Genomic DNA, 13,384 nt, shown 5'->3' with positions numbered 1-13,384 from the left:
GTTTGAGGCCCTTGGTGATCTGCCCCAACTGCCCTTAACGGCCGATTTGTTCACCGCCGCCCCCAGCGCAGCAACGCCTGGAAACCCTTCACGCCACGCTGCCTGCACTCAGGCTGTTCCCTCTGCCCGAAGCCCCTCATCCCCTTCTCTACCATCCCTCAAGGGCTGCCTCAAATTCCATTCTGAGGCCTGAACTGGCCTTCTCTCCCCTCCCAGGACGGGACCCATCCCCACCCCACTCTTTCCTCGGCGTCTTTCCCAAACAGGGCACCCTGCTCTTGTCCCAGTGCTCCTTATGTGACTGGCTATGTATGTGCCAGGCTCCCCGGCTAGATGGGGAGGTCCTTAGAGGACAGGGGCTTCTGGCTAACCATGTTTCTGTCCCCAGGACTTAGCAAAAGCAAGTGGCAGTAGTGGTGTTAAAACAGAAAGGAATTTACCTTAATTGAACTGATCCAGGTGCCCATTCTGAAGGCTCGCTGGCCTAGGGGTGAGGAGCGCTGGCTTGGGCATCATCAGCCTGATTTCAAGACCTGGCAAGCTCTGTGACTCTGGCTGAGAGGCTTACCCTCTCTGGTCCTCAGTTTCCTTATCAGTAAAATGAAGTTAATAATCACTACCTGGGACAACTGGGCGGCTCAGCGGTTGAGCATTTGCCTTTGGTGCAGGGCATGGTCCTGGGATCCAGGATCAAATCCCACATCGGGCTCCCTGCAAGGAGCCTGCTTCTCCCTCTGCCTGTGTCTCTGTCTCTCTCTCTGTGTGTCTCAGGAATAAATAAATAAAAGCTTTAAAATAATAATAATAATGTCCACGTAACAGCACATCATGAAGATCAGTTGAGATGGTGGATACGGGGTGCTCGGCGTGTGTCTGGTGCCTGGGGAGCCCTCAGCAGATGGGAGTTATCATGATCATCACTGCTTGCAGGGACGAGGAGGATATGTATGATGTGTGGACACCAACGGCCAGTGTGGACTTGGAGCTGCTATCCAAGCACTGGATTATCAGCACCTCCCAAGTGCAGGTCGACAGATCAGGCTGGGCTTGCAGCATCAGACTTTCCTGGGAAGTTTCAAAAGCCTGGTGTCCTTGAGCCACCTCCGGAGAGGTCTGGGATGGTCTGAATTTTGAATAAACAAGCCAGATGATTCTAAAGTACACAAGGACTTAATCTTTTGTTTTTAAATGGGTTATTAAGACCTGGAACAGTTGGAAGGTGACCCAGAGAAGGTGGGTGTTGAAAGCCAGGATTTAAGCAAGAGAAGGAAGGGACAAGGGTATCTCAGGCAGAGGGCATGGGATACGCCAAGCCCCACAGGAGAGAAGGAGGAAGAAACTTCTAGAATATAGAGGAGACTGGCCAGCTGAAGGGCTGGTGGATGAAGTCAGAGAGGGAGGCTGGAGCTTGGTCCTGGAGTTCTTTGAATTCCTACGGTGGGGCTCAGATTTGATCTGATGGGTAAGTGGGATCCATGGATGGATCTTGAGCAGAGGAGTGGTATGAAGAAAGAAACGTTTAGAGCATATGTTGGTTAATAGATACAAAAGAGAAAGGAGAGGAACATACTGGTGGCAAGAAGGTTGGCATGTGGCCTGTGGCATGAATTCAGTTTCCAACCTGGCCTGTGAAAGGTTTTTTTCTTTTGTCTATGGTAGTAGTCCTGGGTGAACGTCAGGTCAGGGCTGAAGCTTGGTGGAGCCAGTGCCCGAGATTCGTCAATGCTGACCGCAAGCCTTGCCATGAGGAACACCCTGCCGTGGTAGGGGCTGGGTCTTCCGTGCGGACACCAGAACCCTGGCCAAGGCAGTGCCCAGTTCAGACATCGCTTAGGGGGAGGGCAGGTGAGGGCCAGAGAGACCCAGAAAGTGCCCAGGCCAGGTAACAGGTCCCACAGGTGATCTTCACAGGGTGAAATTCTCAGGCCACCTGCATATCTTCCAACCTGAACCCAGACAAGAGCGGGTCGGTGGGCAGCAGCAGGCTTTGGGTGCCTGGTCGTCCAGCCTGGGGTGGAGAAGGGTGGGGGTAGACTTCATTACTCCTTCCTTCCTTCCTTCCTTCCTTCCTTCCTTCCTTCCTTCCTTCCTTCCTTCCTTCCTTCCCTCCTTCCTTCAGTTATTTTGGCTACAGATGCTCATCAAACACCTGCCTGATGTCACCCCGTGTTCCGGGCGCTGGGGATAGAGAGACGCATGTGACCCATGCCGGTCTGGCAGGGGGCGGGGGGTGCCATGCCCATGGGATTATTGACAAATGAACTGTGACAAGTCAGCGTGGTCACTGCCGGGCAGAGGGAGGCCCTGCCTGGGGCATCGGCAAGAGCTTCTCAGAGGGGTGACTCGAACTGTGCTATGTCCCAAAGCATTCACTAGGGAAGAAGGGGGAGGAACGCCAGCTTGCACAAGGGCTGGGAGCCCCGGGTCACCCCACCATGTTCTGGGGCAGGTGCGATGGGACTTAGGATCAATGTGGAAGGTGGACAGGGGTATGTAGGGGGGACCTGACCACAGGTGGTATGGATGTGACCCTGCAGCCCGTGGGAGGGCCCCGCCGGCTAGACTGACAAGGACTCACTGTGGTGTCCCCAGAAGGAGGACCTGTAACCCTCGGAGCCGCACAAAGAGCGTCACTCCGTGACAGACAGAGGTGACCATTCTTAACAGAGCTAAAATATCCCACAGGAAAAGAGAGTTGACCCTCAGGAAAGATCTGTGACCCTATAAAAGAAACAGATGAAAAACTACGGCCAACGTCAGGAATGAGCAAGTGAAACAACTGGAACCTGTATTTTACTCCCAACATTGCCCGCGTTTCCCGACGAGGATGCCACAGGCGGCAGAAGGTGGAGGGACGGCGGCGGGAATGGGAGGGCCCCCACCTCGAGGTGCCCGGGCTCTGCAGGCGAGCACGCGGGGCCCTAGGCCGAGGAGCCCGTCGAGTGTGCCACCCGCACCTGCAGCAGGGGGTTCCCGTGGGTGCTCTGACGGTCCTGGCGGGGACGGAAGCTCCACATCCAGCTGCAGCTACGCAAGGGAATGGCCTCGGCTTTGGACGCAGGCCTCGGCTTTTGGACGCCTCCTGATGAACCTGGTCTCCTGTCACCTTGATGGCATCACAGCGCCACACGCCACACCTCTGCCTGGTCCCGGACAGCTCCCGTCCTACCTCACGTACCTGCAAATCTTTCTGGCGACACTCTGGGTTCCTCCTCAGACCCTAAGCCCCCCGAAGGCCAGGGCGACGGCTGTTAGGTTTATAACTGCGTCTCCGGTGCCTTAGTTCTTGGGACACGACGGGCCCTCAATAAATAGCCGTAAATCAGTGACTGAGTCTGTCTGTCCTTATCGCGGTAAAGTACACCTGACATCCAACTTGCTACCTTAACACTTTGCAAGTGTCTGACCCAGTGCGCGACCACCCCCGCCACCCACGGGCGCCCTCATCCTCCCCAGCCCATGGAAGCGACCTCCCCGCGCCCCCTCCTCCCTGCCCCTGGTGATCACTACACTCCTTTCTTTTTTTTTTCTTTTTAAAAGTCTCCCCTTTCCCCCCATGCCCTGAGTCTATGTTTACTGATGGGGAAAGATGTTCATGATATAAAATTAATAAAAGGGGCAATAATAAAGTACAATGCAGCAAACACTGTTAACTCCACCCTCCTTCTTGATTTTGTTTGGAAGAATCTCCTCCTCGCTCCCAGGCACTGAATTATGATTGATCCAAGGCTGGTCATGGCGATCCTCTTCTCTGCTGCCAATCTAGCTAATGAGACCCGAAGAGAAATTTGTTGGGGTCCCTTCTGCAAGTGAAAAAGCAACTTTTTTGCTTTCCTGATAAAAATGCAGAAGTGACTAGCTTTCCTGGTCTTGAGTACAGATGCAGTGGCTGGCACTGCTGCAGCTGTTTTATCACCATGAGGGCAATGCCAAGAGAATCAGAGATCTTGGACATAGGAACTGGTGAAGTGAAGTCAGCCACCACTGGTCTCCTCGCTATGTGAGGTCATTTAACCCGATGTGTTCAAGCCACTGTATTTGCAGTTGAATTCACTCCCAACAGATATAGAACATGATCCTATGTATATCTATGTGTAGCCATGAATGGACAAAAATTAAAGAGATTATCCCTGGGTGATGGGATTCTTGATGAAATTTTTACAATGAGTGTGCAAATAATGATCAGGAAATAACGTTTTTTTTTTTTTTTTTTACATCCAGAAAGTCAACAATGATGCTAGTTCTATTTAAAAAAATAAAATAAAAATATTGGGCTTCCAGGAAGTAGCTCACTCCCATCTGATCAGAGAATTTGAGGGAAGCCAATGACCGCCTGTGGGCATGTTGGAAAACAGATTCCAGCACGGACGGAGAGCCCTGAATTTGACCTATAAAGGTCCCATGTGGAACAGTGTGTTATTCCAATCTTATGAGGAGGCGGGGCAGACAGCATGGCCCCAGGGAAACACGAAACCCTGAGGCTCTGAAAGGAGAAGAGAGCAAGCAAGGTCCCCAGTGTGGCTGTAAGGGGCTGGGACTCACCATGCTCGCCCTCCTGTCCTCCCCCATTCCCAGCCAACCCTTTCCCCGAAGGCGCCCCCGTCTCTGTCTGGGCTTTGAGGCCAGACCTCGTGTCCCTATGTTCCTGGCCCAGCCATGTCCCTGGGCTCCCACAGGACACGTCCCTCCTCACCCTGAGATTAGGTCCCCAGGCCCTCCCTGTTGGCAGGTGTGCGGGTGGTTCTCAGCCAGGCCCGGGCAGACGACTGGGTGGGTGGTAGGAAGGGCGGCGCTGGGCTCTGGGCCTGAGGCCCTAGGTAGACGGGGTAGCCTGTGGGGCCTGCAGGTGGGCTGACAGGCAGCATCCGTATTGGCTCTAAACACAGGTTAACCCCAAAGGGCATTACTGTCTTCCTGAAACAGACCTAGATGATCTCTGCCAAAGTGACCCTGGGGAGAAGCAGAGGAAAGAAGGAGACAGTGCCAGCAGAGAAGGCAAAGGAAAATACACAAAAGGACCAGTGTTGCTGCGTGGGGACACGGGCTGTCCACATGATTGTCCACGGAAATCTTCTATGTCCCCGGCAGGGCCCAATTCCATCTGCAGCTCCTGGGGGTGGGAGGGTGGGCAGGAGGGCCATCAGAGATGGAGCAAAGGAAACCCATCCTGAAGGGGAGCAGGGTGCAGAGATGCCTGGGGCAGGGGTGGGTTGGGGTGACAGGTGGGCAGGGATCTCTTAAGGACAGTAGGGGTTTTCTATCCAGGCTGGTGGCAACAGACACTGGACCGTCAGGATGGCTTGTGCCCGTGCGGGCTCCTGCGAGGACTCTGGACGTCCACCTTTTCCCTTTAGAATGGGGTAGATCAATCTGGAACGGTCTCATGTCCCCAGGGACGCCTGTCCCCTCTCTCTTCCTTCCTGCCTCCTCCTCCTCTCTGCTTCCTTCACCTCCTCAGTGACGATGCTCAAACCATCTGCCCGAGGCTCCGCGTTCCCCCCCCCCAAAAAAAAAACACAAAAAAACAGGATGCCAGTCGACGCCACCCCACCTCTTCCCACCTTCGATCTTCCCTGCCTGACATGAGGTACCCAGACCCCATCCCCTATTCCCTGTGGGATCTGCCCTCTGTCATGCACGGCCCGGTGAGGGGGGCGGGGAGGACCAAGGTGGTCACCGCAGCGTGGATTTCAGGGCTTTTGGCTGCTTGGGCTCAGATGGCTGCCTTCCCTGCATCATTGACGCCCTGACCAGGAGGTGATGGAAATATTCTGGCCTGGGGGTGAGGGCCAGCGGCTGGGAGGTGCCAACAGCACATTCCTCTTGGTCCCTACCCCACTTGCCTGGGGCCCTGGGGCTGCTGGGGATTCTTTCCTTGCACCCTGAACCTCAGGGCACTTGATACAGATTGCGTGCAGGCATTTGGGATTTTGTGGGTGCTAACTGGTGATACAGCAGGTGTTGGTACCAAGGGCCAGGGCTGCCGGCCAACCTTTCACACCCCCACCATGCGAGCTCACTGTATGAAGCCCTCCTCTTTGCTTGTGCTATGAGCCTAGAAAGCATCTACAGAACCACCTCATTTGGCCTCCCATCTCCTTGGACAGGTTGGAACTACGGTCACCGTTTTATTAATGAGCACACGGAGGCTCAGGAGAAGAGTAGTGACTCGCTCAGGGTCACACCGCAGGGGTCATGGCAGAGCTGGGATTAAGACTGTGTTCTGGATCCCAGCCCGGGGTCCCTGTCCCATCTGCCTCCCAGGTCTGTCTGTTCTGGGAGTACTGCCTGGGGGAGGCGAGTCAGAGGCGGGTCTCGAGAGATGTGTAAGAGTGATCAGTGAAGGGTGCTGGGAAGGGCGCTCCAGGGGGGACCGCATACGCAGGGCCGGCCCAGTGGCTACGGGGTGGTGTTGAGCAGCCTAGACCACTCCAAGCACTGCTACATTTTTAGGGAGCAAACTTGTGGTGCCCACACTTTGGGCTTCCTCAGAATCTCCTGGGGCGCTTATTAAATGCAGATTCCTGGGCCCAGCCCTTAGAGATTCCAGGTCAGAGGAATCTGCACTTCCCACAGCCTGGTTCCCTGACCCCACCCCACAGTTCTCACACAGGTGGACCCTGGGCCACTCCGCTGGAGGTGCAGTGGGGTTGGGGACTGAGGACAGGGCAGTGCGCAGGGGTGGAGGGGCAGAGGTGTGGAGGGAGCCCTGGGAGCAGTGGCAGGGGCTGCACCCCCGTGGGCACCCACATCCGTAAGCTCAGCTCTCCCACGCCCTTCCCTGTGGACCCAGTTCCCCTTCCCTTCCTGTTGTTCTCCCCAGCTCTTATCACCACCCTACAAACCACACGTTTGACCTCTTTATTAGATTTATTGGATTCTGCAAGGGTGAGGGATACCTGAGGGCAGGAGCCTGTCTGGAGTCACCCCACGTCTAGCACCCCACGTGTGTGGGGACAGTGGGCCTCTTGTTCTGTTTTGTTTTTATTTATTTTTCCTGTGGAAAATATCTGGGTACACCTGTGGGCTGGCGGGAAAGGCCTCAGTGTGCACAAGGTGAAGAGCGGAGATGTCAGAGGTCGCTCCTGGAGGAGGCTGAGGGCAAGGCTGGGGCCCCTCAACCCGCGGGACATCTCCTCCCTTTAAGCCTGCAGGGAGAGAACAGGCAGGTGGAGAAGTGGTAGACGAGGTACGCATCCCTGGCCCCCATCTACCTCATGCTGGCTGCTAAGGGACACCCCTGGGAAGAGAGGAGGGGGTGCAGGCCCGTAGAGTGATGGGTCTGCTGCAGTCCTTGAGCAGGGGCTTTGGGAACAGGTGAGAGCCCCACTGAGGCGGCACTCTGGTCATGAACCTCTTTCGTTCAGAACCTCCCAGGACCCTCCTATACACACCTGTCCCTTCCCCCCCTCCCCCAGGAAGGGGTCCTCAAGAGGCATTAAAAACCAGCCTCCTGTCCCAGTGTCCCCAGCTGGACCATGCCCTGCTCCCTGTCACTTCATTATAGCCAGACCACAAATCCCGAGTTGGCTCCGCCAGGAAGCTTGCCTGGATCCAGGGCCCATCAGCTGGGCTCCCACAGAACCTAGCCCGTCCCTTCCTTGTGTGACTGTCTCCTCCTGCTCTTACCTGCCTCCCCGTGGACTCGCCAAACACAGGGCAGGGTCTGATTTGTCTCCCAGCTCGGCTGGGCCACCAGCAGCTGGTTGGGCTCCGCCTGGCCGGCGGCAGGCCCCAGGGTTCTCAGGCCGGGCGCTTGGCGCCCTCCGCTGGCCCAGCTGGGCACAGCCAGGCACGTCCCCAGGCTAATCTTGATACTATATATGAAAAGTGGTTATAAAAGACCATTAAACAAAAGACCAACAGCCAAATGGAAAAGATGAGCAAAGGGGTCCCTGGGTGGCTCAGCAGTTGAGCATCTGCCTTTGGCTCAGGTTGTGATCCCGGAGTCCTGGGATCAAGTCCCGCATCAGGCTCCCCATAGGAAGCCTGCTTCTCCCTCTGCCTGTGTCTCTCATGAATAAATAAATAAAATCTAAAAAAAAAACAACAAAACAAAAACATGAGCAAAAGACATGAAATTACATTTCAAAGATAAACACGTGGCCATACAACACATACGTTTTTAAACATACGACAGATCCAGATGTTTAACAGCGGTGTTGGTGCACGTGTGGCTGTGAGTGGCAGCTGCCAGCGGAATTCACAAATAGTCCCACTTTCCTTTTCTCGGGCACTGGTGTAATCACACTCTCTGACCCCAGAAGTGAGGTGGGACCGCACGGCTAGCTTTGGAGGATGAAATGTGAGTGGAAGGGGTGTGTGGGGGCTGCTTGTGGGTGGAAGCCGTGCACGATGTACCACTCACGCAGTCCTCCTGCCTCGGTGTCCAGCAACATTCTCCACCGTGGTTGGTCCTTGGTCTGGTTCTGGGGTGAGGCGGCGGCATGGAGGGGGGCAAAGCCTGCAAGGGACACACGGTGTGAGAGAGAGATAAGCCTCCGTTATTTCATTTTAAGTTCCTGAGACTTGAGGGTGATGTATAACTCAAGGAAAATCTAGCCTCCTCTGCCAGATTCCCCAAGCATTCTTGGTGAGACTGTATCAACATAAAATATTCACATGCCTCTTGTGTAGAGATGCCGCTGCTAGGAATTTATGAAACAGATATGCTCACACACTGCAGCTTTGTTTGTAATAGCAAAAAGCAGAACACAGCCTCTGCATCCATCCTAAGACACTGGAATCCACGCAGAGTAGAATAATCCGTAACCAGAAAAAGCAGTGAAGCAGCTGTAGATGCACCTGGGAAGCCTTAACCCCAAGATCAGAGCTGGAGTAAGATATTAGAGGCCCTGGGATCTACAAAGATTATGATGCCCTTCCCCACCCCACCAGTATAAATAAAAAACTAAAAATAAACCAGGAAATAAATGTTTAGGGCACCTGGGTGGCTCAGGGGTTGAGTGTCTGCCTCTGGCTCAGGTCGTGATCCCAGGGTCGAGTCCTGGGATCCAAACCCGCATCAGACTCCCCACAGGGAGCCAGCTTCTCCCTCTGCCTATGTCTCTGCCTCTCTCTGTATGTCTCTCATGAACAAATAAATAAAATCTTTAAAAAAGGAAATGAATGCTTAAAAGTCCATTTAAAAAAGTTTTTATAAAAATGGAATATCCCCTAAGAGATACTCAGTAAATGAGGGTATTTGTTTTCTAAGCCCGCTGTAACAAATTACCATAAATACTGCAGCTTAGAATGACAAACGTGTATTGCCTCACAGTTATGGAGTCTGGAAATCCAAAATCAGGTGTGGGCCGGACCATGCTCCCTCTGCAGCCTCTAGGGGAGAAACCCACACCACCCCCCCGGCTTCTGGTGACTCCCGACCTTCCTGGGTTAATGGCAGCATCACTCCCATCTCTGCCTCCCTCTGCACATGGCCTCCTTTCCTGTGTCCCTCTGTGTCTCAAATGTCCCTCTCCTTTCTCTCACAACACCAGTCTTTGAATTTAGGGTCCATCCTACACCCAGGATGATCTCACCATGAGATCCTCAGCTTAATTACGTAGCAGAGACCTTATTTCCAAATCCGGTTATAGTCACACGTACCAGGGATTAGGCTTGGACATATTCTGGGGGGACACTATGTGACCCACCACAACAGGGTAACAATGGTTGCCCCTGGGAGATTCAGGAGTGGGAGGGAGATGAACTTTCCACTGTATATTCTTTTATACTACTTACAGTTAAAATAACATATTCCTGTAAAAGAAATTTTTTTAACAAAAGATATTTTACTAAAACATAAGATTTACAGAAGTTCCCAGACAAGCCATACAAGATGGTCACAAGTTTTTTCTTGAAGGAAGGATTCTACACTTGACAGCAAAGTCACAATGTTATTAGTGAGGGCTGTGACATTTGTTTAATGTTCCCATTTTGGTTCAAACAATCAAGCTTGTCCATCTACGGCATCTAAATAAAGTTAGACTTGGCTAGAGAGCGTATTCTAAAGAACTGGTTAGCTGCTTTTAACTGATGCAATTAGATCACCGTAAAAAGGGAGAGAGGAGCCCATAAAATTAAAACAAAACTACCTCTCCCCCTCAAAAATAATAATGAAGAAAAACACCCACACCCCTGCAGCTAACCCTGACAACTACCTTCATTCACAGTGCTTTATACTTAAACCATGATGGGGGAAATGAATAAAAGCAGAGAGGGGCCACTGCTTTTAAATATTTCACAACAATCCAGATGGTACTTCTAGCCTCTGCTCGTGCTTTACAACAGTGAATCAGGACAAGACATAGTTTTGCTAATGTGCATTTAATCACCAAAGGACTGAAGATGTCTGGGCTTTTACTCTGTAATGTTTCTAAGACTGTGTCCATTAAATGCAAACAAAAAAGGAAGAAGTCTTGGCAGAACAGGAGGAGTGATGTACACTTGATGATCAGATCGATTTTAAATATTATGCATGGCGTATAGCCTAGCGCATGCTCTAGCTGTTTCTACGGCTTGGGCGTCGTTGGTCTTCCACTGCTCCGCTACATCATTTGCTAACGGATCATCTGGATTGGGAGCACTTAACAAAGCCTGGATCGATAGCAGAACTGTGCGGATCGCAGTGCTGGGGACCACTTATCTTTCAAAATATCTAAACATATTCTTCCCAACTTGTCTACATTAGGATGATAAATTTTGGTCACGAAACGTACTTTAGGGGCTGCCATCAGGTATTCTTCTGGAAGGAATAGTTCAAGTTTAAAAGTCCCTCCCTGGGATCCCTGGGTGGCGCAGTGGTTTAGCGCCTGCCTTTGGCCCAGGGCACGATCCTGGAGACCCTGGATCGAATCCCACATCGGGCTCCCGGTGCATGGAGGCTGCTTCTCCCTCTGCCTATGACTCTGCCCCTCTCTCTCTCTCTCTCTATGTGTGACTATCATAAATAAATAAAAATTAAAAAAAAAAGAAAATCAACTTTAAAAAAAATAAAAAATAAAAGTCCCTCCCTCATAGGGGGAATCCTGGGGGCCAGCAGTGACCACATGAAAATAACGGGCGTTGCTCTCATCTGGTTCTGCTTTAATGCCAGGAACTGTTTCTGCCAGCAAACGCTGGGTTTCCTTGATAATCCTGTGGGGCAGCCCGGCTGTCTTGTCAGATCCCGAGTTCGGACTCTGCTCTCGACTCTGGCTCCGCTCGCCTCACGCATGAGTGGAAGTCCTGTAAAAGAAATTTTTAAAATTGAACATCTACACAAAAAGGATGCTCCTCACTCTCCCCCAAAAGTATACAGGTTCAAAATGTTGATGCTGCTGAATTGCCCTACTTTATACTCACTCATGCCACTAGAGGCTGCATACGCCACGTTTCTGATGGCGGAGGGGACAGAGAGCGAATCTGCCCGCTGGTGCAGGTGCCTGGTGCAGGTGCGAGCAGAAGTCAAGGGGAGAAGGCTGTTTGGAGGGATGCCAAAAGCGTGTGTGTGGCGGGGGGCATTGTTGGAGTGGCAGATTTGAGAATGCTAAAGGGGAAAGGAAAGAAGGAGAGTCTCTTTCCCCACCCCTCACCCCGAAAGAGGGAGGAAGAGGAAGGGATGGGTGTTGGCCCAGAGAGCACTCAGGGTGGAGGGGAAGACCCGGAGGGAGGGCTTCTCTCCCTGATTCCCACAACTCAGTGAGGAGCAGCTGGTTTGCTGCTGGGAGGGGGAGATGAGAGGACACACCTGCATTGGGCAACTTGGGGGGGACGGGGAGGGGGAGGCGGTAATTACCGAGGGACCAGAGCCCTGTGGAATGACAGGTGGCCCAGCTGGGGCTGGCCCCTCACAGTGTGCAGTGCAGGATATGGGATGAGAAGTGACTGCCCCTCCAGTTCCATCTGTCGCAAAGCCCAAACACCCTCCCTGGCACTTGACAGTACCCCCCTTCGTCAGCCTGGGGACATCGTGTCCCTGCGTGCACATGCTGGGCCATCTTCTGGGTGTTCCTGAAGAAGCCCCGGCCGGTGAGAAGCACAGGGCTCCAAGGAGCATCAGGACAAGCCTGCCCCCATCTCCCCAGGGTATTCTCGCTACGGGAGGGAGCCTTGACCAGGGAAGCCGCCAGGAGCACAATTCAAACACAGTTCCCTTTACGGGGGAGGCAGCCTGCCAGAGAGGGGAGCTCCTACTTTGTGCTACAGATGGTGGGATATCCCGCGAGAGACAAAGTGGACAAGGCCCTGACCCCGCAGAGGTCATCATCACCCCCTGGTTGCAGGATGTTCATTCAATCGGCCTCTGGAGTGAGGGGTTTGCCAACAAGGAAGAAAGGGCATGGCCTCAGAGGCACAGGCTCAGAGGAGGTCACTTCACTCTGAACCCACTGCTCAGCTGCACAGCGGGATCGTGAAGGCGCCGGCGTTTCTTCCCAGTGTGGCCGTCTGGGCCAGCCCCTGGAGCCAAGCCGAACATGCCACCTGAGGCCACGGCTGCTCAGCCCTGAGCGTGCTCCCGCTCCCTGCCGTGTTTGCCAGGTGCCAGATGCCACTTCAGTCGCCTTTTGGGACACAGTGTGTAAACCGTTCTGCAAGTTGAATCGTTTGGAACACTGAGCTTGTGCCCACAGTGCAACTCTTTAAAGTACATGTATGACACTCCTGCAGATGGAAATCCAAAGTCTTCGTACAATAAATCTCGCGAAGTGCGTGCAGGACATTAGGGGGAAATCAAAATCGAGCAGTACCTTCAAGAAATGGCTGGTTGGTGAGGTCAGGGGACCAGCGCCAAGGCACAGAGGCTGGAGCAGGGTAGGAGCGGATTTTCAAGGATGCCAGGCTAAGGCCCAGAGACAGAACGGATGGAGGAAGGCAGTGAGGAGTCCACGCAACGGCAACGACAGGGAGGGCCAGACACCGGCGAGGTGGCCTCAACCCACCGCGGGGGCAGCTCGGAGGGCTCCGAGTGAGGGGCGGAAAGAAGGCGCCTCGAGGGCGTCCTGCTCATTCAGGGTCTGGGGCTGCTGCTTCCTTCCTCTGGGCGTCACTGACGCTGTCTGGGACAGCGAGGCCGGACCCTGACCCTCCAGGACCCAGGTCCTATGGTCTCGGGTGGCTCCATCTTCCGGGACCCCAGGCGTCGCTTCACTCTGCTCGGGTCTGAGCCAGGAACGGAGCAGAGAGCCTGGCCGTGAGGCCGCGGGGGCCCAGGACGCTCCGCCGCCCCCACCGCCCCCACCGGAGCCCCGAGTCCCGCGCACGGACCGGGCTCCCCAGGGGGAGGCACAGGTACGGGCGTCCCCTGTCCCCACCAGCGTGCAAACCGGCCCACTCCTCGCGCTGCGCACGACGGGGGGTGGGGGGGGTGGGGGGGGTGGTGGCTGCTGCTGCTGCTGCTCCT

At 53.9% G+C, this 13,384-nt stretch overlaps 1 pseudogene; it reads right to left on the bottom strand.

The window, feature by feature from the left end:
• Positions 1–10,467: 10,467 nt before the first annotated feature.
• On the bottom strand, positions 10,468–12,460 carry LOC121500932 (annotated as a pseudogene).
• Positions 12,461–13,384: the final 924 nt, after the last annotated feature.

This window comes from Vulpes lagopus, chromosome 10 (assembly GCF_018345385.1).
Source record: "Vulpes lagopus strain Blue_001 chromosome 10, ASM1834538v1, whole genome shotgun sequence".
NCBI classification, from domain to species: Eukaryota; Metazoa; Chordata; class Mammalia; order Carnivora; family Canidae; genus Vulpes; species Vulpes lagopus.
Note: the sequence above shows the minus strand (reverse complement) of the source record. Positions and strands in the feature narration are given on the sequence as shown.